At 41.4% G+C, this 26,053-nt stretch overlaps 1 protein-coding gene, 2 long non-coding RNA genes and 1 other non-coding gene across 18 annotated transcripts in view; all 4 read left to right on the top strand.

The window, feature by feature from the left end:
• Positions 1-26,053, top strand: part of LOC146492329 (NACHT, LRR and PYD domains-containing protein 12-like) — a 69,660-nt gene that overhangs the window by 4,350 nt on the left and 39,257 nt on the right. The window lies entirely within an intron of this gene.
• LOC146492333 (uncharacterized) lies at positions 5,101-7,342 on the top strand. Its single transcript, XR_014872321.1, has 3 exons — positions 5,101-5,393; positions 6,150-6,376; positions 6,582-7,342. It is a non-coding gene; the product is annotated as an uncharacterized LOC146492333 (long non-coding RNA).
• On the top strand, positions 10,670-16,021 carry LOC146492332 (uncharacterized). Of its 2 annotated transcripts, XR_014872328.1 has the most exons (3): positions 10,670-13,217; positions 13,990-14,532; positions 15,823-16,021. It is a non-coding gene; the product is annotated as an uncharacterized LOC146492332 (long non-coding RNA). The 2 variants fall into 2 exon arrangements; XR_014872327.1 differs by having other exon boundaries at positions 13,990-16,021.
• LOC146492331 (5S ribosomal RNA) lies at positions 17,725-17,843 on the top strand. Its single transcript, XR_014872681.1, has one exon. It is a non-coding gene; the product is annotated as a 5S ribosomal RNA (ribosomal RNA).

Raw genomic sequence — 26,053 nt, 5'->3', positions numbered from 1 at the left:
CACAATCATTATTTCATCATTACTTCATTAGTTTGCATCACTTATCATTGTCATTATCCGGTTATCATCCTTATTATCATGTATCATTTATCATTTAGTATATTTGCCAGAGCACGTAGAATGACACATTCTAGATGCAATGCTTCATCATGCATAGCACCAGCATAGTGGTGGGTCCACAGTAAGTCAGATGAGGACGCTGAACTTTCGGTGGCCGAGACCAACAATCTTACACAACAGCACACTCGTCTTACACAATTGTTATGTTCCCAGACGCTGATGATAGGAAACATCTGGTTTCAAGTCTGGGAAAGGGTTGTTGTTGTTCTGAAGAAGATGATGTCCAGGAATTGTTCTGACGTCATAAAGGCTATAAAGCTTTCTGTATTGGGGCTGAAAGGGGAAGACCGGCTTCCCGCACTGTGTAATACGTGTGTGTTTAATAAATCACTTTTTGGACACTCCCTAGGACTCTGTCTGCGCTTACTTTTCCTTCCAAATCAAAAAGAACCATTACACATAGACATATGCGAAATACAGCTGTATAAATGTGTCGCAGCCCCTGGCATGCACACTCACAACAGTAGCTGAGCGTAAACGGAGTCATGTGTGGCAATTTTTTACCTCCACAAACAGCCAAGACGCGATTTGCGATACATATGGCAAGACAGTGAGGTGTTGTGGCAACACAAACACCTCAGAGTAAATCATATCACAGAATATGATGAGCTTATGTTGAGGCGAAGTGAAGAGGAAGAAAGGGACAGGTGCTGCTAGGGCGAGACAGACGTCTCTCGCAGAGTCCTTTAGTGCTGCAGGCAGGCAACGTGTTCAAACAGCGCACAACTTCAAGTTTTTTTTTATTTCTATATGATAATTCTGCATTATTAAGCAATATGAACAAGTAGTCTGATGTCCTTTAATCATTATTAAGCTATATCCTTATATTATTACTACAATTTCATAATACAATATATAATTGCATTATGAAATACAATGAAACATTAAGTTTTTATACAGAGTATTGGTATTGGATCAGTATTGTCGATACCACCCTGAATTTTACTTATATCAGATGTATCAGATCGGAAAGGAAATCAGTGGTATCGCACATCACTACTAATGGTCCACTGCTAAAATGTCCATTTGATATTATCACATTAATTATAAACTCACGAAGTTACAAACTACAAAATTAGTTAGAAAATGGAAAGATAAAGAAAAATGGTGTTTGGTGATATTTGGTTACTGGGCAATTAAGCCCAACAGCTCAAAAATATCACCAAACGAACCTTTTCAGTGCTTTAAATGAAAATGTACAGTTACTGTATTTACCAAGGAAAAATCATAATGTCTAACATTTTCAGTGCAAAAGGATACAAGAAAGCCAGGACAGAAGAAGAAGACGATTGATTCCTTTCAAAGAGAACGAGAGTTTTGCAAATTATATTTGTAAAACAGAAAATTTAAATTGTATTTATAAATGTTTAATTCAATGAATTCAGGTCTTTTAATCAGATATTGATAAGGATGTTGTTGATATATACACACACACATATATATATATTTATATATATAGTGGATCAGCTTGTTAGTGTCGGTAATCGTGGCTGTAGGTATCGTCCGTAGTGCTGCATTAACATCATCTAGCAGACCTTCTGAGGGTACTTCACGTAATCTTGGTAACCGGCTACGGGGGGTCCAGGTTTCAAGCTTGGCCATGATCCTATCTTTCAGGTCAGTTCCTCTCGCACTCAACAATCCTTCTCCTATTGCACTTGGGGCTACGTACCCAATCTCGGGTGGGGGTGATGACCTAGCGTCCTGGCTTGCCCTTGCTGTAGCATTTATGTTGGGCCTTGTCAATCTCTAGCTGTGAGAGCAGTCCCTTCTTTCGAATGTTGGAACACTGAGCTACTAGTTGTTTCGTCGTCATTGTGGATGTTGAGTATTGAAGAATCCATAGGTCCCTCATCCTATTCATGTAGCCCCTTCCGCCGGGGTTACTTGCATTGTAGCATTCCAACAACGCCCTGTTTTCGTCACTTGCCCACCGATGCCTTCTTAATTCCTTAATTCCTTCGTAAAATAACTTGAACTCCACTTCATTGGCTCGCCATCCTTTTCCATACCCAAAAAGGTTCACCTGGGCTGCATTAAATAAACAAGGCCAATAAGAAATCACAAGAATAATACAAAAATGTCAGCCAGTTAAGCTAAATACATTAAGTTATTCTTATTCCTGTGTACACAATTTATAAATAAATAAACAAACAGTATATTTAACCAATAAGGATTTAACTAAAACATTTCAACTGCTATATACATATTATATAGCTTCACAACATTTGTTATTCAACAACTATCGGTCAAATCAAAAATCAAAATCAAATTGTTTGGACCGGCAGCAGCCAATTAGCCAATCGGATGAGCAAAGTCATGTGGTTGGAGTCATGTATTTGTGATGTGTGCAATGGCAGGAAATTACTAAATTCTAGTAAAACAGATTTTACTCTGGGTTACATATGCTAACCATCTACTTACCTTTTACCAATGATTTTGTATACCATTGAACATCCTGAAATGACAGGTTTGTAACTGATGCAGAGTAGTGTTTATAAATGATTAATCAATGAGTTTTAGAACATGAAAACATAATTAATAAGGAGTGTTATACATTAGCTTATTCATCATGAATAAAGTGTTTAAAGCAGTGCTTGTAAACTATTAACTGATTATGAGAAATACTTTGTAGATGCTGTAGAGATAATTAAGTAACCACTAACTAATGCTTAACAGATGAATAACTAATGCTTAATAGTGTTCTTTGAAGAACGAGCAACTAGAAACACTACCAGAAGGAATCCCTCAGCAGATGCAATACTGGAAGTAAGATCCTACATTGATGAGCCCCTGCCAGAGAAGTGTGTTTGTATGCAAATATATACCTTCCTGCCTACCATATCTTAATATACATTGATTTACCATATAAATTAAGCTACATGATCATGGCATCGAACACAACAAACACCAAAACTGAGAGTGCAAAAAACTGACTAAATCAGTGGAAAAGTGTGTTCTAATACTTTCCAAGGAAAACTCAGTCCTAACTAAGACCATTGCAAGAGTCATAAGAACAGTTTGGGCTGAAGCACAACAATGCACACAGCACAATAAAGATAAAAATAGAGATTAATGATTTGATGAAAGAAATATCTTAAATATTTTATACAGTTTACATTATTTCCTACACTAATAGTAACAAAGAAACTATATGGGCACAAAAGAACAAAAAACGGGCAACTGGGATTATTATTATAATTGCTTGTGTTTACTAAAAACAGGAAGCGTAACTTTTCCAAAAAATTAAACTTAGTCTATGCTTAACATTTTCAGTTTAAATTTACATTGGGATAAAGATGATTACACTATTACAGTCTATATGTTTCTGTCCTTCTAGGCCAGAGACCGGAAGGTGGCCGGAGATCTGGAGGGTGCACAACGTCATGGGCTCACTGCCCGTGAGCTTAACATTGCTGCCACCGTCCTGTTTGTCATTGGATTTGTGATTTTAATCTTAATTAAGGTTCTGTGACTGCAAATCTATCTGATTATGCTCACAGAGAACCGTACTATTATCATTTACACCGAGATTAAGTTAGTTGCTTCTTTGACTTGTTATTAAGCCTCAAATTCTGTAAAGAAAAACACAGCTTCAGACCCATTGTTTAATTTCAGAAATAGGGGTGTGTTCTAATAGTTCATTTTGCTTAGTCTCTCAGTTAGGAACTGTCATTATAAAAGCTGCTCCGATTATCCAAATGCTAAGGAAAGGTGCTTCAGTGCTTCCTTTGTTGCTTCCATTAGCACTGGAGCATCCTTTATAAAAAGGGAGGAGAAAAAGGCGTCCCATAATTCATTGCAACAGACCATTTGGGCATTCATGAAAACAATGAATATAATAAACAAAGTTGCACAGATCATGTAAATGTGTTCGGCCACCAGTGGTTCTTCAAGTGATCCTGTCTCCAAATCTTAGAGAAAATTGTTTATTGCCAATTGATGGGTTTTTTAAAAATGAGAATGGTATCTTAGAGGTGTCCCAAACAGGTTTTAAAAACCTCCATAGCACTAAGCCACCACTCTTATAGATTTTTAATGATATCTTTCATACCTGTAATTCTGGTAATCATGTTGTTCTTGTCCTCTTTGACCTAACAGCTGCTTTTGATACTGTAGACTACAACATTTTCTGTCCCGCTTACACCATCTTGCAAGGCATTTATGATACTGCTTTGAATTGGTTTAGGTCTTATCTTTCTGACAGAACTTTTAGTGTTAACTTTTTAGGATTTGAGTCATTTTCTGCCGCTTTTTAATTAGGGGTCCTGCAGGGCTCAATTTTAGGGCCTTTGCTTTTTTCATTATATTTACAACTCTTGTGAACCATCCTCAGAAGGCATGGAATATCCTTCCACTGTTATGCTGGTGACTGCCAGATCTATCTCCCTCTGAAGCAGAAAGATGCGCTCTCTATTAAACCACTTCTAGCATGTCTAGAAGATATTAAATCTTGGATGTCCCTAAACTTTTTAAAGATGTAATTCAAGCAAAACTGAGGTGACTGTTTGGTCCTATCGGACCACTATTGATTTGGGACCCCTGGCAGAGTATTTTAAACCTGTTGTTACTAACCTGGGTTTTAAGATGGACAGTAATTTTAAATTGAACACTCAAATTAGGGCTACTATCAAGTACAGTTTTTATCATTTAAGGCGCTTGGCAAAGGTAAGTGATAGGTTTGTAACATAAACCTATTCGCTGGAACGTTAAGGACAATTTGCTATGCAGCAAAAAGCAAGACACAAGGCACCAAAGTTCTTCTTAATTATTTTCACTCCTCTGTGTCCTGACCTCCAGTGTCATGACTTTGCTTGCCTTTTTTGCATCTCCATTTCCTCATGTGCTCAAAATTCCTTCGCTATACTGTTTCTCATTAGAACACATAATTTATGGACATCTACTGGATAGATTGTTGCTTACATCTGGTGAGAATTTCATGTCAATACCACCTTTCAAAATATATTTACTTAGAAAAGTGTTCAATATTTGTTTTACCTAATGTATCTGATTGTCACTGTAACAAAGGCTGTGTTGAACCTCCTTCCTTATCCTGTTTGATCATGCCAATGACGCAAATTCCTGAACCCACACAGCACAACACAAATGTGAAACGAAACCAACGTCTGCTTTCAACTCCTGTATGCTGAGCACGCTGTTACGCTCACATAATTACAGACAGCTGAGGGCAATGACTGACATGTTTCGTGATAGTAGAAACGAAGCTCGGGTTGTCTTAGTGGAGTCTGAGGAGAAGCACAATGAACTTCAAAGTAGGAAAACTTTTTTATTTCCATTTCCTTTTGAGTCTGTGTAGCTGTGTGTGTGTAGCAATGCTGTCTGTTTTCACAATGAGGCTGTTGCACAATGGAGGAATCTTGTGCGAGACTTTTTCTTGAAGTTTCTCTGCCATATATTGAAGATGTGACATAAGAATCTTTATGTTTCTCTTTGGTTGTAATTTAAATTGAATTTTGTGGCTGTGGTGGTTAGTACAGTTTTCAGAAGACAACATCTGCATTTGTTCTGTGTTAAATGTAGGCTTCAGAATTGGGGGAGGGGCGGTAGGTGATGTTTATGTGCTCAAGCCCTCTGACACTCAGCATATTTCATCCAGCATGTCAGACCCGTTAAATGTAAAAAGCAGAAGAGAGATTTTATCACTGTGCGTAAGCAGATTTTTGATGTCACTTCATGCTAACTTAGTTTGTGTCACCAACTGTGAGTACAAAATCCTCAAAAAATTGTGTGCTTTGTCCCAAACCATTTACTCACAGTCATATTATTTACATTGTTTATTTATATTTACTAATTTATTCAGTGAATTCATAATTCAAATATTTAAGAAAAATTCAGTTGTGAGGACACAACAACCTTTTGGAAAAGCCTGGACCCCAAAGACACAGCTGTTACTGTTCAGTTTCTAACAGAGACAACTGCTTTAACTCCCTTACTGCCCAAAGACTTCAAAAATGAAATCATCAATGTCAGTAACTCTTTTCAACATCTTTCGTCTCTCCAAACTGCAGCTGAGGCCAGACCAGTGAGAGCAATGAAACCTCCAGCTTATGTTCCAATGCAGGTGAGGCCCTATGATGGGCCCTCTGGACAGCCTGGAGGATCTGTATTGGTTCAGCACGCCAGTGTGAACATCGTCACTGAGCCTCCAAAGGACCATTTTATCTGGTCTCTCCTCTGCTTTGCCTACTCAAACCCCTGTTGTCTTGGACTTGCAGCTCTCATTTATTCTATCAAGGTGAGGTTAATTAAATCAGTTTTTCTGAGCATCTGTTATTCTTCTGAGTGTTTGTGTCTGTGTGTGTACATTTGTGTGCATGAATAAATATATCAGTTTTTCACTGTCTGCTTACTATGACCTACATTATATTGATTTTACCACATAGTTAATATCCATGAACTCCAACTACACTTTTACAATCTATATGTTTCTGTCTTTTTAGGCCAGAGACCGGAAGGTGGTTGGAGATTTGGAGGGTGCACGGCATTATGGGGCCACTGCTCGCCAGCTTAACATCACTTCCACAGTCCTGGTTGCCCTTGGACTCCTGATATTCATTATTACGATGATAGTTGTATTGGAAGGGATATAATATTAAGCTGTCAAAGTAACAAACCCTGCCAAAACGCTTCCTTTTAACAGATTGCAGTGCATTGCTTTCTGCTGTGACTTATCATTAAAGAATTTGGATGATAAATATTAACATCAATTTTATTATCAGTCTTCATTATGAGATTTTGACTATGATTTGTCTCTGTTGCCATGTCTTTTGTTTGGAAAAGATAACATTTCATATATATTGTTTTTTTCATATTTCAGTGAAGGTAAATGTATATAAAGATGATTTTTAGCCAATTAAATTAATGTTTGTGCCTATCTATCTACACCCAGGTGAAAAATAAGCACACTGCATTTGGCGTCTGCTAAATTACATATGAAACAATGAATGAAAGTATATGGAATTCTTCTTTGTTCACAAAAACCTTTTTTCTGTAGCTGTGGATCATGCTGCATATTCACTGACAGGGATCTCAGCTCATTCATGGCAGGAAAATCTTTTTATTGAGATGTTTCATTTTCCACTCACCTAATATTCCACAGAAACAGTGTGGACATTTCATCCCCTTAGAATTTGTTCGATTTAGAGAATTAAGAGTTGATTTGTATGCTATGTTATAATAAATATAATCTTTGAGATTTAAATGGTGTTGGACTGTAAGTCATTAAAAAATGTATTTCCTAGGGTTGGGTTTTTTGTTTGTTTTTTAGGTTCCATCGATTTCTAGGAGCTCTTGTAGCCTCGATAGCAATTCATTCTTCCTTTTTAGAAATGAATATTGTATTTTAATATCTTAGAATGGAAATAGTCTACTTCTGAGGAATTGTTGTTTTCAGGTTTATTTCCAGTTGAGTAGATTTTTTGGTCGTTACACTAAACTGACCATCTTAACTCAATAAATGTATCACACTTGGGAATCTTCTTCTTTCACTGCCCACTTTAGGAGTTGCAACAGCAGATCATCTTTCTCCAGCTCACCCCATCCCTTGCATCCTCCTCTGTTACACCAACCCTCCTTCACTATACCCTTGAATCTTTTCTGTGGTCTTCCTATTTACTTATGAAGCCATACTACTACTCACTGATGGTCACCTCTCTCTCCGTAAACTTTTTTCACCAACTCTTTCCTGCAGCTTCAATATATGGCACAGTTTTGCACATCTCCCTTGTCCTTAAAAACTGGAACCAGTCCACTTCTTCTCCATTCCTCTGCCATCCTCTCACTCTTCCCAGGAGGGTGGCATGGAAGCCCCTCCGGTGGTCCTCCTTGGGGTCTCACACTCTGGGGCCTGGATCTCCTCCATGCCTGCTTCATGCCCTGGGGGACTGGGCTATGGCTCCCCATACCCTCTAGCAGATCGTTACATGGAGAAACCTTTCGAATACAAGCGTGCTCATCCATACAGGTGTGCACATGGGTGTTCACTGTTCATAGACACAAAGTACACTTTTCTTGGCTTCTACCTCAAAGCAAATTGTCGATCCTGCATGCTCCACAACAACATTCAATATTTAGTATTAACTGTTATTTACTGTTAGCTAGATTATTGTGATGGTGTTGTGTTTATAATGTTGCTCTTTCTTTGCTTGTTTTCTCTTTTTTCCTTTTTTTTTTCTCTCTCAACGGGTGATCCGGGAGATTTCTTTCTTTGTAAGTGCCCTTTCTCACTGTCCCACTTCTCCTGTTTTTCTTTTCCTTCATCTTTCTTTCTCCTTTTCCTATCCCCCAGCCATGTCTGCCCCATCTATAACAACTGAAAATAAAATAAAACAAAAATAAATAGTAACAACAAAGGTCAATCAAATGGAACAATATGGCAAGGCCGTGATGCTCCACTTGGTAAAGTAAATCCTTCCTGGCTGTCAGACAACAATTCTGACAGCTAAAGAACCAAACAGAACAGGCAAAAAAAAAAAAGGATTGCGTCAAACAGTCTGGTCTCATGGTCCACTGCTAAAATATCCATTTAATATTATTATATTAATTATAAAATAACTGAGTTACAAACTACAAAATTAGTTAGAAAATGTAAAGATAAATAAAGATAACCTTACGCACCCCTATGATATGCACCGTATTTTGGATGGAATCCAATAGAATGATAACACACATTCCAGCCATGTATTCCAGCCCAAACCCTAACCTTAATCCTAACTTAACCCTACCCATAACCTTATTCCTAACTCTGTCTCAGACCTTCGGACAGTGCACATCTCTATTGAGAGCCCTTCAACAGCCACAACTTCACTTTTTTTCTCTTTTCATGTGCTTCTCACCTGAGGAAAGCCAGATCTTTGCCAAAACACGGCAGTACAAGCACACGCATCATTGATTATTTTATTTGAGGAGTTTTAATGTATTTTATTTTTCATTTCATTTTTTTCCATTTCATTTTTGTTCATTAATAAATATATAAATAAAGTTTTATTTATAATATAAACACATAAAAATAAATTTATTAAATAACATACCAGATTAAATTCCATTTTATTTACTTAGAATAACAAAGCAAACAGGGGACACAAAGTACACCCAAATAATAAACAACACAGGACGAAATCTCACGAAAAAAACAGGGCTCATAAATATTTTGTAGTTGTAAATCAGGATTTGTATGTGTAAAAAGAATTTGTGTGTGCGTAAAAAAGATTTGTGTGAGGACTTAGCCAAAAAATACGTGTGAATAGTGTGAATACAAGTATGAATTTTGACCCTATTTTTCTTCTTTTCAGCTGATTGGTCAATATCATGTCAATCACAAATTTAACTATCCAATCAGAGAACAGATGGGTTTGACTGTCGGAGGGGTGCTTTTTGAACTGCAGGTCCTTGAAGGGTAATACAGTTTGAAGATGGAGGATCTCTATATAAATATCCGATAGAAGCTAGGTCCTCTCAGTGTTGCCAACTTAGCGACTTTGTCACTATATTTAGCGATTTTTCAGACCCCACTAGAGACTTTTTTTCTAAAAAGTGACTAGCGACAAATCTGGCAACTTTTTCTAGAGTTATTGGACACTTCTTTATGATGACTTTTTGATGTGAAAACGTGTATCGCTCTTATGGACATTCCCACACACTCCAAAGGACACATTTTGGATCTTGTTTGCTGTACAGGTGTCACCCCAAAGAATTGTGCTGTATTGGACATGCCTTTTTCAGACCATAAATTAGTTTTATTCAGCGTTAGTCTCCCACTATACAAAAATAAACAAAACCGCTCAATTACTTTTAGAAATATTAGGGGCATTGAACTATCAGCTCTTTCCCATGGCATTAATAATTTACCTACCATTGATGCCTCAGCTTTCATAGACGACCTGGTATCTCACTATAACATTGAACTTATCAACCTCTTAGATACCTTGGCTCCCCAAAAAACTCGAACTGTTTCTTTCTCTCGCTCTGTGCCATGGTATTTATCTGAACTTTGCCAACTTAAAGCTACTGGACGCCGCCTGGAACATCTCTCCAGCAAAACAGGACTTACTATTCACGAAGACATGTATCTCAGTCATATACAACATTATAAAGAAGCTATTCATTATGCTAAATCTGCCTACTACACCTCTGTTATTGAATCCACTGAAGGAAACACTCTCACGTTGTTTACTACATTGCATAATATTGTTAAAACCCCAGATATCTTTGTCATACATACACACTCTTTGTGTATGCATGCACACAGTTTGCAACAAATTTGCAACCAAGATTGAGAATCTTTATCAGCAACTCCCTCGTCCTGTGATATGGTCAATTGTTCTATCTGCTCTGGACTTATCTCCATCCTCATTCTCCTTGACCTTACAGCAGCTTTCGATACTATCTCCCACCTCATCCTTCTTCACAGATTAGCATCTATTGGCATCAATGGTACAGCCCTGGCCTGGTTTACCTCTTTCATCTCTCTGGCCGCTCACAGTTTGTTCAATTACTCCCTCACAGATCAGTAGATTCTACTCCAGTTAATTCCGGTGTACCCCAAGGCTCTGTCCTGGGTCCTTTACTTTTTATCATCTATCTCCTAACCCTAGGTAATATTTTTAGGAAGCAAAACATCCAATTTCACTGCTACGCAGATGACATCCAGCTCTACCTATCCTCAAAACCTACAGCTACTCTCCCACCTACATCCATTTCTGACTGTTTAAGTGAAATCAAGGTCTGGTTTACTCACAACTTTCTTAAACTTAATGGCAATAAAACAGAATTCATTTTAATAGGCACCAGATCAAAACTGACTACAGTTCCAACCAGACATTCATTATCCATTGATAACAACCATTGGACTCAGAGCCTTTAGTTGTGCTGCCCCGAGACTTTGGAATGCACTTCCACTTGTTCTCCGGACCACACACTGTCTCACCACTTTTAAATCACGTCTCAAAACTCATCTATTTAGAATTGCATACACCTGATCTGTCTTAGTCCATTTTTACCTTGCTCTGTTTTTATATTTGCTTTTATACTTTTATGACTGTCTATGTCTAAATTTTATTTTACCATGTTTAATATATTTTTTGCTGCTATTGATCATGTGTTTTTGTACGGTGACCTTGAGGGTCTGAAAGGCGCCTATAAATAAAATGCATTATTATTACTCTCAACAAGCAGCGGTGCTGCCGTGGGCACCTCACCCATACCAAAGCGCTCACAGGCGGAGGATAGTCCTCCCCCAGCTGCTATTAGGGCAGGAGATGTTCACACCTGTGCGTCCAAACTGCAAATGAATCACGCATGAGCGAAGCCTCTGCTCCTGCACTGACTGTAACGCAGTCAGTTCTTCTTTTACTGTTATGCTGCTTTGTGGATCACAAGGTTTAAAACTACTAATATACACACACACACACACACACACACACACAAAGTAACTCCCCCAGAGTGCCAATTTCGGGTCACTTTTGCCGGTTCAGGCCCGGGTAAAGGAGCAGGGTTGGAATTGTGACATTAAAAAACAATAATTGCTAAAAGAAATTTAATTTGTAGTTCTAAATAAATTCTAAATGCATTTAGGACGTTTTTTACTCACTTTATGTCTCTTCCATGATGTTATTTCTTTCTCTAACAAAGTAGGTTACAATTATATTAGCATGACCAATTATGCAAATTAGGGGATGACATCATTTAGCAACTTCTAGCGACTTTTAGGACAGCCAATAGCGATATTCCTTACTGAGGAGTTGGCAGCACAGGGTCCCCTAACTTAGTATTTAGTTAGAAAGTGGGGTTTAAGGCCTCTCACCGGCTGAGGGCCGTGTATGTTCTGGGCTTGGCTGCCCCACTTGCTCTCAGACGCGAGGGTGAGACCCGTGAGGAGGGAGGTCCAGGGTAGTAACCTACACTGTAAAATGTAATTCTAGATGTTTGTTATTTCAACATATTATTCTATATCAGTTTGACGATAGATGACTGAAGTTGTTGTTATAACATAGAAGGGGAATTGGCGGTTAACGACATGCTCACTTTACTTGGACATTTTCTAATCGTCTTCTTTGGAATATGCTTTCAAGGTGAGTAACATTGGTTATAACTATAAGGAAAGAGAGCTACAAAAGTTGGAACATGTTTTGAATTTATGGCATGACGTGGGTTTTCTCTTTTACCGAAATGTTTGCTTTAGCTAATGTAAATTTAGCCGACAAGGTCCAGCTTGTGTGTCATGACCAAACTTGACCTAATAAACTGACATATAGCCTTTTTTATGGGTTTAATGTGGCACTGACCAAATCACAAGTATTGTGCCGCTAGCTTTAAGGTTGTACACTCAACCACGGTTGCAATATTAGCAAGCTAACTCAGCTAATTAATAAAGCTTATTTCATATTGTCTCTGTACTTCTAAATTTCTTTCAAGTTCACAGGCTGTTGTATTTTGGTGGAAGTTCATTTTGGCAATATTTCCAATAACTGACTGGGTTCAAAAATAACTTTTTGGCAGGACTGCTATGCTTGTTGTCATTTGTTTACCCCTATGTAATCACTTAAGTTGTTATTAACTGCTGCATGCTAAGCTGCAAGAGTGCACTGAGGATTGAGACAAAATATGGTCTACAAACCAGTATTATATTAGTTTTTATCAGATAGTCCTCCAGTGTGTTTATTTTTTGCTTTAATTATATCGTGCAGTTATTTGTTACCCTGAAATGCTTTATGCTTAACAACAGCTCACTATTTTAACTTATTTTTGAACTCTTGTGATCAGTATGACCAGATTGTGTGAGTTTCCATACTAAAAGAGCTGTAGTGATAAAATAATTGAGACACTGATTTTTGGCATGATATACTGCAAAAGTTTGTTTTTGTTTTTTTGGGTTTTTTTTTTTGCAGAATTTACCTTTTAATTTAACTGCATTCCCTGTATTGTAAGAAAACTAACATTGTTTATCTGTTAGAAAATTAGAAAACACGAATAAATAGCGAAAACAATATAATTATAACATATATTTTTATTTTACTTATTTTAGGTCTGTGAAGCCAAACTTGATGCTGGGGATTTATTTTTGTCAGTGGAGTCAAATGGTAAGTTACAATTTGTGCATTTTGTCCTACTGGAAACACCACAGATTATATTGTAACTTAATAGCTCTGTAGAACAAATGATATAAAGATTGTAGATTGTAGTGTCAGGGTACTTCTTAAGAAGTAATATTGCACTATTGATGATCGCATGCAGGTGGCATAAACTAAATATTCAGACGTGCTACCAACAAATGATTCGTTAACAAAAGCAATGGAGCAGACTGTTTAGGTTCTTGTGGTTGTAATAACATCCATAACTGCAGGTTTGTCATTTAAATGAGGTGGACTTGCAAACTTTGCACTCTTTTGGGTAAATTACTGTCCACTACATATACACAGAATGTGCACAGTATTTCAGATATAAAAAGGGAGTATGTAATGGACTTGCTGGCTTTAATGTAAAAAGCCTGTTGTGTAACTTTAATGAGGCAGTTGGACTAAAACAGTATTGCTCATCAAGATAAACATCTGAGGAATAAGGAAACTGTTACTTGACCTTTTACTCAGTGTTCTTTTAATCACACGTTTACTAAAGTTTTACATCACATAAGTCATTTTCACAATCATTCTACTTTAAAAGATTTCAAGACAGAGCTTATTGTTCTCTGAACTTCCTTGTTCGCTGAACGGCAGGTAAAGTGCATCTTTTTGTTTGTTTGCTTTTGTGTGTTTGTGTTTTCTCTAATGGTCCTCAGATGACGGTTTGCTTAAATTTGGGTCTCAAAGAATCTTTTCTGCCTGTACTCCTCACCCCTCTTCTTCTGTTGCTCAGGTTGAAGCAGAATTTGCCCGTCTTACATCTGTTGACCTGAAAGTTTTCCTTTTTGCTGTGCTTGACCATTATGGACAAAATCAAGAGCGGCATAGGAGGGCTAACTAGGCTCATAAAATGCTTCGGTGATGATGTAAGTGTTCAACTGCGAAATCTAATCCTTTGTTTAAGTTTTAGGTTATCCAGTTCAACTGATGAACTCATTGAAAGAAAGCTGATAAGTAAAGTCTGTCATCATATTTCACAACTGGACATTTAGCGTGGTAACTTTTACTGTGTATATTGGTGGTAGGTTGGATATCATATTCTACTTGAATGTCCTGATAAGCCTGATTCAAAATTCTCCAATGATAGTCATATATTGATGGAATTATGTATCAAAAAGCTGTGAATTTGGAGCTGTCTACATGCTTCATAAACACTGTTTAAAAAGTGTTTTTGTTTTCTTTTTGACTTCTTTGACCAGAGCCCTACACAAAGGAAGAGGACAGAGGACCTCATTTTCTAAAGGAAGATCCCTCACACACTCTCAAGACTGCGAAGGTTAGCATTGTTTCTTTTAGTAAATTTAATAATGACAGCACCACAGTGGATTTTAAATTAAACATGTGGCATCTATGAAACAATAGATGCCACGTGATAACATGTGTACTTCTTCCTCACCAAATGTATTATTACAAGATCTTTGACAGTGGAGATGGTCTGGGTTTCAGAGAAACTAACTGGCAAGCTAGCATTGATATTATTAGTGTCTTGTGTTTGTTCATGTCTTCACCAGGGTCTTTGACATTTCGCTGCTGTACTGTTCACTTCAGCTTTACGTTTGATTTCTCACATTGTATATTGTAATGGCAGAGATATTAGGATATTTAAGGGGCTGCAGTGGGGGCCCCCCCAGTATACTTTGGTGAAATGTCTTGGACCCTGGAAAAGAGACTGTAGACTGGGTAAGCAATTAAAGGTTACTGGCCCAGAGTCATTGGGCAGCTGGGTAAAGGTGGATGTTGATATTCAGTGCCAATTATGCAACCTGTTCAGCCATGTCTATATGCTCTTTTTTATGCTGTTAATAGAAGGGGAAAAAATAAACTTCAATCAATAAACTGGTTAAAGAAGCATTGTCTATGGAGCCACAATATGATCCTGTAGTGTAGCTGCAGTTTGCACATTTCATGTATTCTCAGCCAGATTTGGTTTAGAGACAATATTTAGCATAAGTAGATTTAAATTCACACACAGGTGATGGCAGCTACATTGCAGCCACAGCCACCCTGGGGCGCACTGACAGAGGTGGGGCTGCCAGACACTGGCGCCACCGGGCCCTCTGACCACCACCAGTAGGCAACGGGTGAAGTGTCTTTCCCAAGGACACAATGACTGAAACTGTCGGAGCCAGGGCTCGAACCGGCAACCTTCCAATTATAAGACAGACTGTCAACTCTTGAGCCACGATTCAGTCATCCACCCGTGTGTGAATGACTGAATGTGTAAAGCACTTTGGAGTCCTTAAGATACTAATAAAGCGCTATACAAATACAGGCGATTTACCATTTAAATTGAAAATTTTGTTTGAATTCTGCAACTGAAGACATGCTCAGTTATTTATGAACATGGTCTTTGTTTAAAGCAAGAAATGGATTTGTAACATGGGGGTGCATATCTCATTCTGAAAAAACTTTAACAACTAATAAGTGTTACCCAAAGCCAATCAGCATCATCCAAGGCATCAGTATGGCTCTTCTTTGGAAAGACATGAATTCTTAAGCACGAGGGATATTGTGTAATTGTAATTGTGTAATTTTATTTTATTTTTGTCTTTGAACCCTTTTATAGCCGACAGGTATTGAAGACACGTTTTCTGCGAGGATGAAAGTTGGCATTGTGATGGTGAAAGAAGAAGACATCATCGATGTGTTGGTTGTCTTTGAGGCGGCAGTAATCCTGTCTAATCTGAGGGATGTCAGTGCCATTTCCATGCTGATGGGTCTTCTTTTTGCCCTCAACATAGACTATCCAAAGGAATTTAAGGACATCTTTGAAGTCATTCAGAACAGCCTAATGAACATTGGTGGAAGGCAGTCCGTCTCACTAGTGCATGGTCTAAGAAACAGACTCTTGCAGAACGCCAAGCAGAACTGTAATTGTATGCTCACAGCATACATTAGTGTTAAGGACAGTTTTCATTTTACTGTTTGTTTTTTTATTCTTGCAACTTTTGTATGTCACTAAATGACTACACTTCACATTCCAGATTAGACAATTACTCATTTGTTCATGGTTTAAGAAACTTATGTGAACAACAATGGTGGACTCTGCAGCTGTTTATCTCATGCAAGTCAGTAGTTTTTCCTTTGTTTTGCAATTGAGCCTTTAATTGTGCAATCATTTTCAGAGATGTTGGTTCTGTGGAATTTGTTCCAATTGTAAATGAAGACAAATACAAGAGTTTGATTTCTTAGTTGTTATAAACTGATCTTTACTGTCACTTATCAAAGGTTTTGTACTATTTTAATATTTCAAGTTTTATGCTAACAGGTGTGACTGAGCACAAGGAAGTTTAAAAATTTTTCAAATGTAAAGAATAACTTTTCTAAAATAGCAAGTATCCCGTTGATACATTACATTAATGCAGACTTTATGTTGTTACTTCACAAGAGTCACTACTGCTCCTAGAGTATTGGTCAGAATTTAATCTTCACCCAAACTGGGCTCAAGACCAAGTTCAAATGTATTGTTTCACAGGGAGTAACTTTTGAGTTTTGATGGATTGTGAGCCTGATGAGCTACGTCACTGATTTTTCTGTTTCTCAGATGACTAAGATGGCACAATAAATGTTGAATGTTGGGTGCTCATGAGTAATTGTCTTGTCATGTTCTTAAAACAAACTTTCTGCCTGAATTGATCAGATACACTTTAATGAAATCTGTGGGTTTTTATTTTTTTTTCTGTAAACAACAGAAAATTAATTTATAGGAATGTAGATATTTAAACCTGAGATCTAAGATCAACCTAACATGTAGTTTTGCTGAAATGGATGTTGGAAAGCTAAAAAAAAAAAAACTTAAGATGTTCAATACACATTTTTCTTTACATCCAGTCAATCAACTCTGATAATTAAAATGAAACTGATTTACGAGTTCACTCAGCTACCTTAAGGAGCTCAGTTAATTAATAAACTTAAATCAACTTAGCTAAGAGATTATGTTAGTTAAGCTAAAATAGATTCCTAAGTTAAAAGAACTACTAAAGTATTTGAATTAACTAAAAAACCCAAGTCACCTGAACTAGGACAAGAGTTTAAACAATAGATTATTTTAATTTAGCTGAAAGGGTTTTCCTAAGTAAAAATGACAATTAAAGGAATTGAACTGACTAACAAATCTCAGTCAACTAAACTAAGACGAACGTTTAGACAACATATGATTTTTCATCAACATAACATTTGGTTGTGTTACAAGAACAAACTCTATTTCTTGACTTAACTTAAATTTTTAAGGCAGCCCTTTACCTGATATTTTTAAGTTGAAACAACACGTTATATTTTACAGTGTAACATGTGTTATTATCGTGAAATTACCGCGGGAAAAGCATTTTTGCAGCTCAGTGTTGAAGCTGCAGTTCACAAGAAAGGTTTGAATGTTTTGGCTGTAACATGTGAAGCTTAGCACAATCCTATATTTGAAAGTGTGTGACATTTGCCAAGTATAAAAGGTATTTTATAGCGGGCTTCCCTCGCTTACGGCCATACCACCCTGAACACGCCCGATCTCGTCTGATCTCGGAAGCTAAGCAGGGTCGGGCCTGGTCAGTACTTGGATGGGAGACCGCCTGGGAATACCAGGTGCTGTAAGTTTTTGCACTTCCACACACAAACTGCAGAGGGCGCTGCTCACTCAGTGGAGGCAGCATCAGGAAAAGCTTCGTGACAACGCTCCTGATTGCATTTCGCTTTTGTGCAAAACAAAACAAAAAAACAACAAGAATGAAATATTTAGGAAATACACGAACTTATTTATTCTGTAAATGTAGAAAATGTCTATGGCTAGTCCGTCTGGGCTCAGTAGTGTGGAACTTGTTAACCTTGTGCAGCCGGCACAGTGTCAACCTGACACCCATGTGCAACGAGTTTGAACTCTTATTGGCTGCCGACTGCGGCCCCGAAGAATACTGAATAAATGCGCATCAGTGTGCTACCCTGAGCAGGGAACACGATTTCATGGAGTTTCTAACATGAAGCAAGGTGAAGGTGACGCTACTATGCAGGACCGCCCCTGCTTAGCTTCAGAGATCAGATGAGAACAGGCGTGGTATGGCCGTAAGTGAGAGGCTTCCTCGATAACGGGGTTCATGTAGATACTGTAACCCATTTATTGGGATTTAAAAAACAATTTAGAGTGAAGGATATTGATTAGTTTCTACTTTTTTTAATAATACCTGCACATGACAGCACAGTTATAATGCATACTTAATGCTGCAATATTCACGTCATAAACAATTGTGAGTGTTTGCACAAAAACATCTACAGGTGCTCTGTGCTTGTACAGTGATATTGATGTAACGCTTGAAGAATTTGACATTACTACTGTGTGGTTCTTACTCTGAATCTGAATAAGTACGCGGGACCACTGTGTGCGGTAAGACCATGTCTTTACTCACTGTATTGCCATCTCCCGGCATACATTGCCAGTGCGTAACACGTAATTACACAATCAAACAATGAACACATACTGCCCATACAACAAATGTACCAGAGACAATTATGAATACACCACATCTCCCCTTTTAAACAAAACAGAATATTACTTTTCTCAGGACAGAACTTTAAACCAGACTATCTCTTGATTCTTTTTTTTCTTTCTCTTTTTCAAAGCCATACAAGAACATCTGGCAAACAATCTGCATTACATTTTTAACCTTTTGTTTTCTTTTTTTTTTTTGACAACTCCATCCATCCATCCATCCATCCATCCATCTTCATCCGCTTTATCCGGGGCCGGGTCGCGGGGGCAGCAGCCTAAGCAAAGAGGCCCAGACCTCCCTCTCCCCAGCCACCTCCTCCAGCTCATCCGGGGGAACACCAAGGCGTTCCCAGGCCAGCCGAGAGATATAATCTCTCCAGCGTGTCCTGGGTCTGCCCCGGGGCCTCCTCCCGGTGGGACATGCCTGGAACACCTCACCCAGGAGGCGCCCAGGGGGCATCCTTACCAGATGCCCAAACCACCTCAGCTGGCTCCTTTCGATGTGGAGCAGCAGCGGCTCTACTCTGAGCCCCTCCCGGATGGCCGAACTTCTCACCCTATCTCTAAGGGAGATGCCAGCCACCCTTCGTAGGAAGCTCATTTCCACTGCTTGTATCCGCGATCTCGTCCTTTCGGTCACTACCCACAGCTCGTGGCCATAGGTGAGGGTAGGGACGTAGATCGACCGGTAAATTGAGAGCTTCGCTTTTACACTCAGCTCCCTCTTCACCACGACGGACCGGTGCAGCGTCTGCATTACTGCAGCTGCAGCCCCAATCCGTCTGTCGATCTCCGGCTCCCTTCTCCCATCACTCGCGAACAAGACCCCGAGATACTTAAACTCCTCCACTTGGGGCAGGACCTCATCCCCGACCCGGAGTGGGCACTCCACCCTTTTCCGGCTGAGAACCATGGCCTCAGATTTGGAGGTGCTGATCCTCATTCCCGCTGCGTCACACTCGGCTGCGAACCGCTCCAGTGCAAGCTGGAGGCCCTCACCCGATGAAGCCAACAGAACCACATCATCCGCAAAGATCAGAGATGAGATCCTGAGGCCACCAAAGCGAAAGCCCTCCGCCACTTGGCTGCGCCTAGAAATCCTGTCCATAAAAATTATGAACAGAACCGGTGACAAAGGGCAGCCCTGGCGGAGCCCATCACCCACCGGGAACGAGTCCGACTTATTGCCGGCAATGCGAACCAAGCTCTTGCAACGGTTGTATAGGGATCGAATGGCCCGTAGCAATGGGCCAGACACCCCATACTCCCGCACCACCTCCCACAGGACACCCCGAGGGACACGGTCGAATGCCTTCTCCAAGTCCACAAAACACATGTAGACTGGTTGGGCAAACTCCCATGCACCCTCAAGTATCCTCGAGAGGATGAAGAGCTGGTCCAGTGTTCCGCGACCAGGACGAAAACCGCATTGTTCCTCCTGCATCAGAGGTTCGACTAGCGGACGAACTCTCCTTTCCAGCACCCTGGCATAGACTTTCCCGGGGAGGCTGAGGAGTGTGATCCCCCTGTAGTTGGAACACACCCTCCGGTCCCCCTTCTTAAAGATGGGGACCACCACCCCGGTCTGCCAATCCACGGGTACTGCCCCTGATCTCCACGCAACATTGCAGAGGCGTGTCAGCCAGGACAGCCCTACAACGTCCAGAGCCTTCAGGAACTCGGGGCGGACCTCATCAACACCAGGGGCTCTGCCACCAAGGAGTTGTTTAACTACCTCAGTGACCTCGCCCCCAGAAATTGGCGGGTCATTCCCCTCATCCCCAGACTCTGCTTCCTCCTTGGAAGACGCGTCAGTGGGATTAAGGAGGTCCTCGAAGTATTCCTTCCACCGCCTGACAATTTTCTCAGTCGACGTCAGCAGCGCTCCGCCAGCACTATACACAGTGCAGGTAGAGCACCGCTTTCCCCTCCTGAGACGCCTGACGGTTTGCCAGAACCTCTTCGAGGCAGTCCGAAAGTCTTTTTCCATGGCCTCTCCGAACTCCTCCCACACCCGAGTTTTTGCTTCAGCCACTGCCCGAGCCGCATTCCACTTGGCCTGTCGATACCTGTCGGCTGCCTCCGGAGTCCCACAGGCTAACCAAGCCCGATAGGACTCCTTCTTCAGCCTGGTGGCTCCCTTCACCTCTGGTGTCCACCATTTGGTTCGGGGATTACCACCACGGCAGGCACCAACCACCTTGCGGCCGCAGCTCAATGCAGCAGCTTCGGCAATGGAGGCGCTGAACATGGTCCATTCGGACTCGATGTCCCCCGCCTCCCTCGGAATGCTGTTGAAGCTCTGCCGGAGGTGTGCGTTGAAGATCTCGCGGACTGGGGCCTCTGCTAGTCGTTCCCAGCACACCCTCACTACACGTTTAGGTGCACCAGGTCTGTCCAGCGTCCTCCCCCGCCACCTGATCCAACTCACCACCAGGTGGTGATCAGTTGACAGCTCAGCCCCTCTCTTTACCTGAGTGTCCAGAACATATGGTCGCAGGTCTGGTGATACGATTACAAAATCGATCATCGACCTACGGCCTAGAGCGTCCTGGTGCCACGTGCACTTATGGACACTCTTATGTTCGAACAAGGTGTTCGTTATGGCCAAACTGTGATTAGCACAGAAGTCCAATAACAAAGCACCGCTCGGGTTCAGATCAGGGAGGCCGTTCCTCCCAATCACGCCCCTCCAGGTCTCGCTGTCGTTACCCACGTGAGCATTGAAGTCTCCCAGCAGGACAACAGAGTCTCCAGGTGGAGCACCTTCCAGCACCCCCCCCAGGGACTCTAAGAAGGCTGGGTACTCCGAACTGCCACTCGGCGCATAAGCGCAGATGACAGTCAGGACCCGTTCCCCGACCCTAAGGCGCAGGGAACAAACCCTCTCGTCCACCGGGAAAAACCCCAACGTACCGGCAGCAAGCCGAGGGGATATTAAAATACCCACCCCAGCCCGCCGCCTCTCACCAGGGGCAACTCCAGACTGAGACAGAGTCCAGCCCCTCTCCAGGAGACTGGTTCCAGAGCCCAAGCCGTGCGTAGAGGTGAGCCCGACTATATCTAGCCGGTACCTCTCAACCTCACGCACTAACTCAGGCTCCTTCCCCACCAGAGAGGTGACATTCCATGTCCCTATTGCCAGTCTTGGCAGCCGGGGGTCAGTCCGCCAGGGCCTCCGCTCCTGGCCGCCACCCGGCACACAAAGCACCCGACCCCTATGGCGCCTCCTGCGGGTGGTGGGCCTGCGGGAGGATGGGCCCATGTCTCCTCTTCGGGCTGTGCCCGGCCGGGCCCCATGGACTAAGGCCCGGCCACCAGACGCTCGCCCTCGGGCACCCTCCCCGGGCCTGGCTCCAGGGCGGGGCCCCGGTAACCCTATCCCGGGCAGGGTAAACTGTTCCCTCTGTGTTTTTTTCATAGGGGTCTTCTGAATCGCTCTTTGTCTGGTCCCTCACCTTTTGTTTTCTTTTTTTTTTTGACAACTCTTTTTAGATTTATTTTACTGTGCTCTACAAAACCATTATAACACAGTTATATAACAACAACCTTTTTTTTTTTCTTACAGATTTAACTTTTTAGGTTTAACTATTGGCCTCCCTGACTTGGTTCTGACCACATCACCGTTAACAGGTGTAGCAGGGATCACACTGGGTGTTTGAGGCTTCTGCAACACAGGCACGTTAACAGGTTCATGCACTGGTGAACTTAAAGGAATCAAATGCACGCGATTACGCCTCACAGTCCCTTGTGGTAACTCCACTGTGTATGATCGGGGTGTAGAGTGATTTTGGATAACAGTGCCTGTAGTTTTGACATCAGTCACCCAAACTTGCTCTCCTGGGGACAGGCTGCATAAAGGTTTTGCATGGTGGCGCCTGTTGAAGTTTGCCATGTCCATCATCCTCTTCTCCCTTTCCTTTTGAGCGAGCAGTGCGTCGTCCGGCAGTGTAGGCTCCAGCTGCGATGGAAGTATCGGCAGTGTGGTTTGCAGACGTCTGCCTATTAAAAGCTCTGTGGGGCTGTATCCGGACTGCAGTGGTGTAGCTCTATAGGCAAGAAGAGCTAGATAAGGATCAGCTGCTTTTTTCAGAAGATTTTTTACAGTCTGCACAGCACGTTCTGCTTCTCCATTACTTTGCGGAAACTTGGGGCTGCTTGTGATGTGTTTAAAGCCGTACGCTGCTGCAAAGTCTGTAAAGGTTTGACCTGAATACTGCGGCCCATTATCAGACATGAGGACCTCTGGGATGCCATGACGGGCAAAGAAAGATTTCAGGTGAGTAATGACGTCGTTTGATTTTGTCCTGTTTAACAAAGCAATCTCAACAAATCTAGAGTGATAGTCAACAGCGAGAAGGTAAGTTTTCCCTCCCAGCTCGAAAAGATCTGTGCCCACTCTCTGCCATGGGCGGGCAGGGTATTCTGTTGGCATGAGTGGCTCACTGTTATTGTGTCTTTCTTGAATACACGTTTTGCACTTGAGCACCATCTCAGAGATTTGTTGACTCAGCCCGGGCCACCACACTGTTTGGCGTGCACGAGCTTTGCATTTTACAACACCTTGGTGTCCTTCGTGTAGTTTTTTCAGCACCTCGTTTCTCATTGCTGAAGGAATGACAAGCCGTGTGTCTTTTAGCAAAAGGCCGTCTTCAACAGTGAGCGTGGCTCGGTCAGGCCAGTAATTTCGCAGTAAAGGCTCTTGTTTTGCATGTTCTGGCCAGCCTTCGGTGCACATGTCCATGATGCGAGCACACACACTGTCACTTTTCAGTTGTTCCTTCAGTGTTTGCATATATGATGAACTGACAGGCATGTTTGCTACAATACTGTCCACATGTGTGTCTGTGCTTTCCATTAGCTCTTTGTCTGACAGGTTCATTGGTTTTTTCAGAGGTGAGCGGGACAAAGTATCTGCTGTCCAGAGCGATTTCCCTGGGGCGTACTGCACAGTGTACGAGTAACGCATGAGTCTCATTCTGAATCGCTGGATCCTGGGTGGCAAGAGATCCAGAGCTTGTCCTCCCAGTAAGGAAACGAGAGGTTTGTGGTCAGTTTCAAGACAAAAATGTTTACCAATCAGGAAATCACGAAAACGCTCACACGCCCATGTAGATGCCAGTGCCTCTTTTTCCACTTGTGCGTATCGTTGTTCTGTAGGAGAAAGGGACCTCGATGCATACGCCACTGGTCGCCATCCTTCTTCCCACAGCTGCAAAAGAACACCTCCGAGACCATAGGATGAAGTATCTGCTGATACTTTAATGTCTCTGTTGGGGTCATACATTGCGAGCACTGGGGGTGAGGTCAGGGCATCTCTTAATGTTTTGAAAGCTCTCGCTTGGTCAGTTCCCCAATACCATGCGTTCTTTTTGGAAAGAAGATCTCGCAGGGCTTTGTCTTTCTCAGCTAAATGGGGGATGAACTTGCCCACTTGATTCACCATGCCCAGAAAACTGCGCAACTCTGACACATTAGTTGGTTCTGTCATTTCTGTAATTGCCTCCGTTTTCTTCGGGTCAGGACTGATTCCTGTATCCGCTATAATGTGACCCAAGAAAGCAACCTTGCTCTGGGAGAGCTCGCATTTTTCAACATTCAGTGTTATGCCTGCTTTTTCCAATCTTTGCAGTGTAGCATGGAGACGGGAATCATGCTCCTGATGGTTACGTCTCCACACCAACACATCGTCAATGTGACACACCACACCTTCGAGACCCTCGATGACCTCCGCCATCATGCGTTGAAAGTGTTCGGGCGCTGAGTTGATCCCAAACGGTAGACGGTTAAAGTGGAACCGCCCAAAGGGTGTGATGAAGGTGGTGAGTTTGGCAGACTCATCGGACAGGGGAATCTGCCAGAAGCCCATGTTGGCATCCAGTTTGCTAAACACTTTGGCTCCTGCGAGCATTCCAAGACTTTGTTCAACCGATGGCAGCGCATATTTTTCCCTGCGCACATATTCATTTAGTCCGGTAAAGTCTACGCAAAGTCTTAGCCTAGGGCTGTTTTTCTTTGGAACAACAACCATGCCGGCGCACCAATCCGTTGGTTCCTCAACTCGGGTAATGACACCAAGCTCTTCCATTCGTTGGAGTTCCTCCTTGACCGTGTTGAATCTATTCCATGAAGAATTAAGACCGTTTTGAAGGAAAATCTAAGAAAGTGGCCAGTTAGTATATGCCCTGCACATCACTGACATCGCTCATTAAAAGACAACAGCCAGTAGGGGGCAGCAGAGGAGCGTCAGTTTGCCCAACACACATGGTTTTCATCTGACCTTAAATGTCACAGGAGGACAAAAACTGTAGATACGATGTTAGAAGTGAAAACAAACTCCAAAATCACTGCCGTCAATCTAATATCATCTAATTTCTTTTAAAAAGATCATGAACACTGATATATCTGAGATCATGAACATGTAGGTTTAGTGGAGCTTTAACAAAACTGTTTGTGATGCAGTTGAGTCAAACATCATTTCACTGACATCACTTTAACATGAGATTTGAAAGAAGGACGTCTCATTTTGACTCCTGTCTCTTCGTGTCTCTTCCTCACCTCGTCTGCTCTCATATGTGGTGGGACACGAGGAGAAGGGTGGAAAAAATCAATAGCATGAAGCCTTTTGAGAAATACTTGTCATATTCAGAGCCATAACCTTGATCTTTTATTCATTTTCATTCATTCAGAATATATATATAACCTCAGACGGAGATTTGACTCATTTTACTGTGAGTCATTCTGAGACAGAGGTGAGAGTTAATGTGGACACAACTGTTTGTCCACAACACAGACTTCATTTTGTTTGATAGAAATCTAATAAAAAAATGTAGAAATAAAAATAAACTTTGTTAAAATCAGTTTAAGATTCCCAGAGAAATATTTAGTCTCCATCCACAGATTTGGTTCTTCAGCTACAACCAAGTACTGTCTGTCTAACTGAGACACAGAGGCTGATGTGAAGAAGTCATTCAAGCATGTGTATATTAAGCCCAACTGTTACCCAGTGTAAAGGCCCCATGTTGTTGTTGCAAACAGGTCGACACTGTGAGACATTTATAAGTATATAAGAAACATTTAACTGTTCTGAAAATGTTCATTTAACCTTTGTTCTCAGAGAGGAGATGCTGGTTTGAGAGCTCCTTCAAGGATAGTGTCACGACTCAGGAGGGACTCGTAGGCAGACTGGCTCAGAAAGTTCACAATTTATTAATACACAAACACCAAGTGCAGCTATATAGTGAAGGTCGCAGGTAGGGGTCTCCGGGGAATCACAGGCGCGGGGAGGGAAACACAAGCGGGCTATTTACAGCGATCCTCCTCC

This window comes from Neolamprologus multifasciatus, chromosome 23 (assembly GCF_963576455.1).
Source record: "Neolamprologus multifasciatus chromosome 23, fNeoMul1.2, whole genome shotgun sequence".
In the NCBI taxonomy this organism is placed as follows: domain Eukaryota; kingdom Metazoa; phylum Chordata; class Actinopteri; order Cichliformes; family Cichlidae; genus Neolamprologus; species Neolamprologus multifasciatus.
This window is presented reverse-complemented; position numbering and strand designations above follow the sequence as displayed.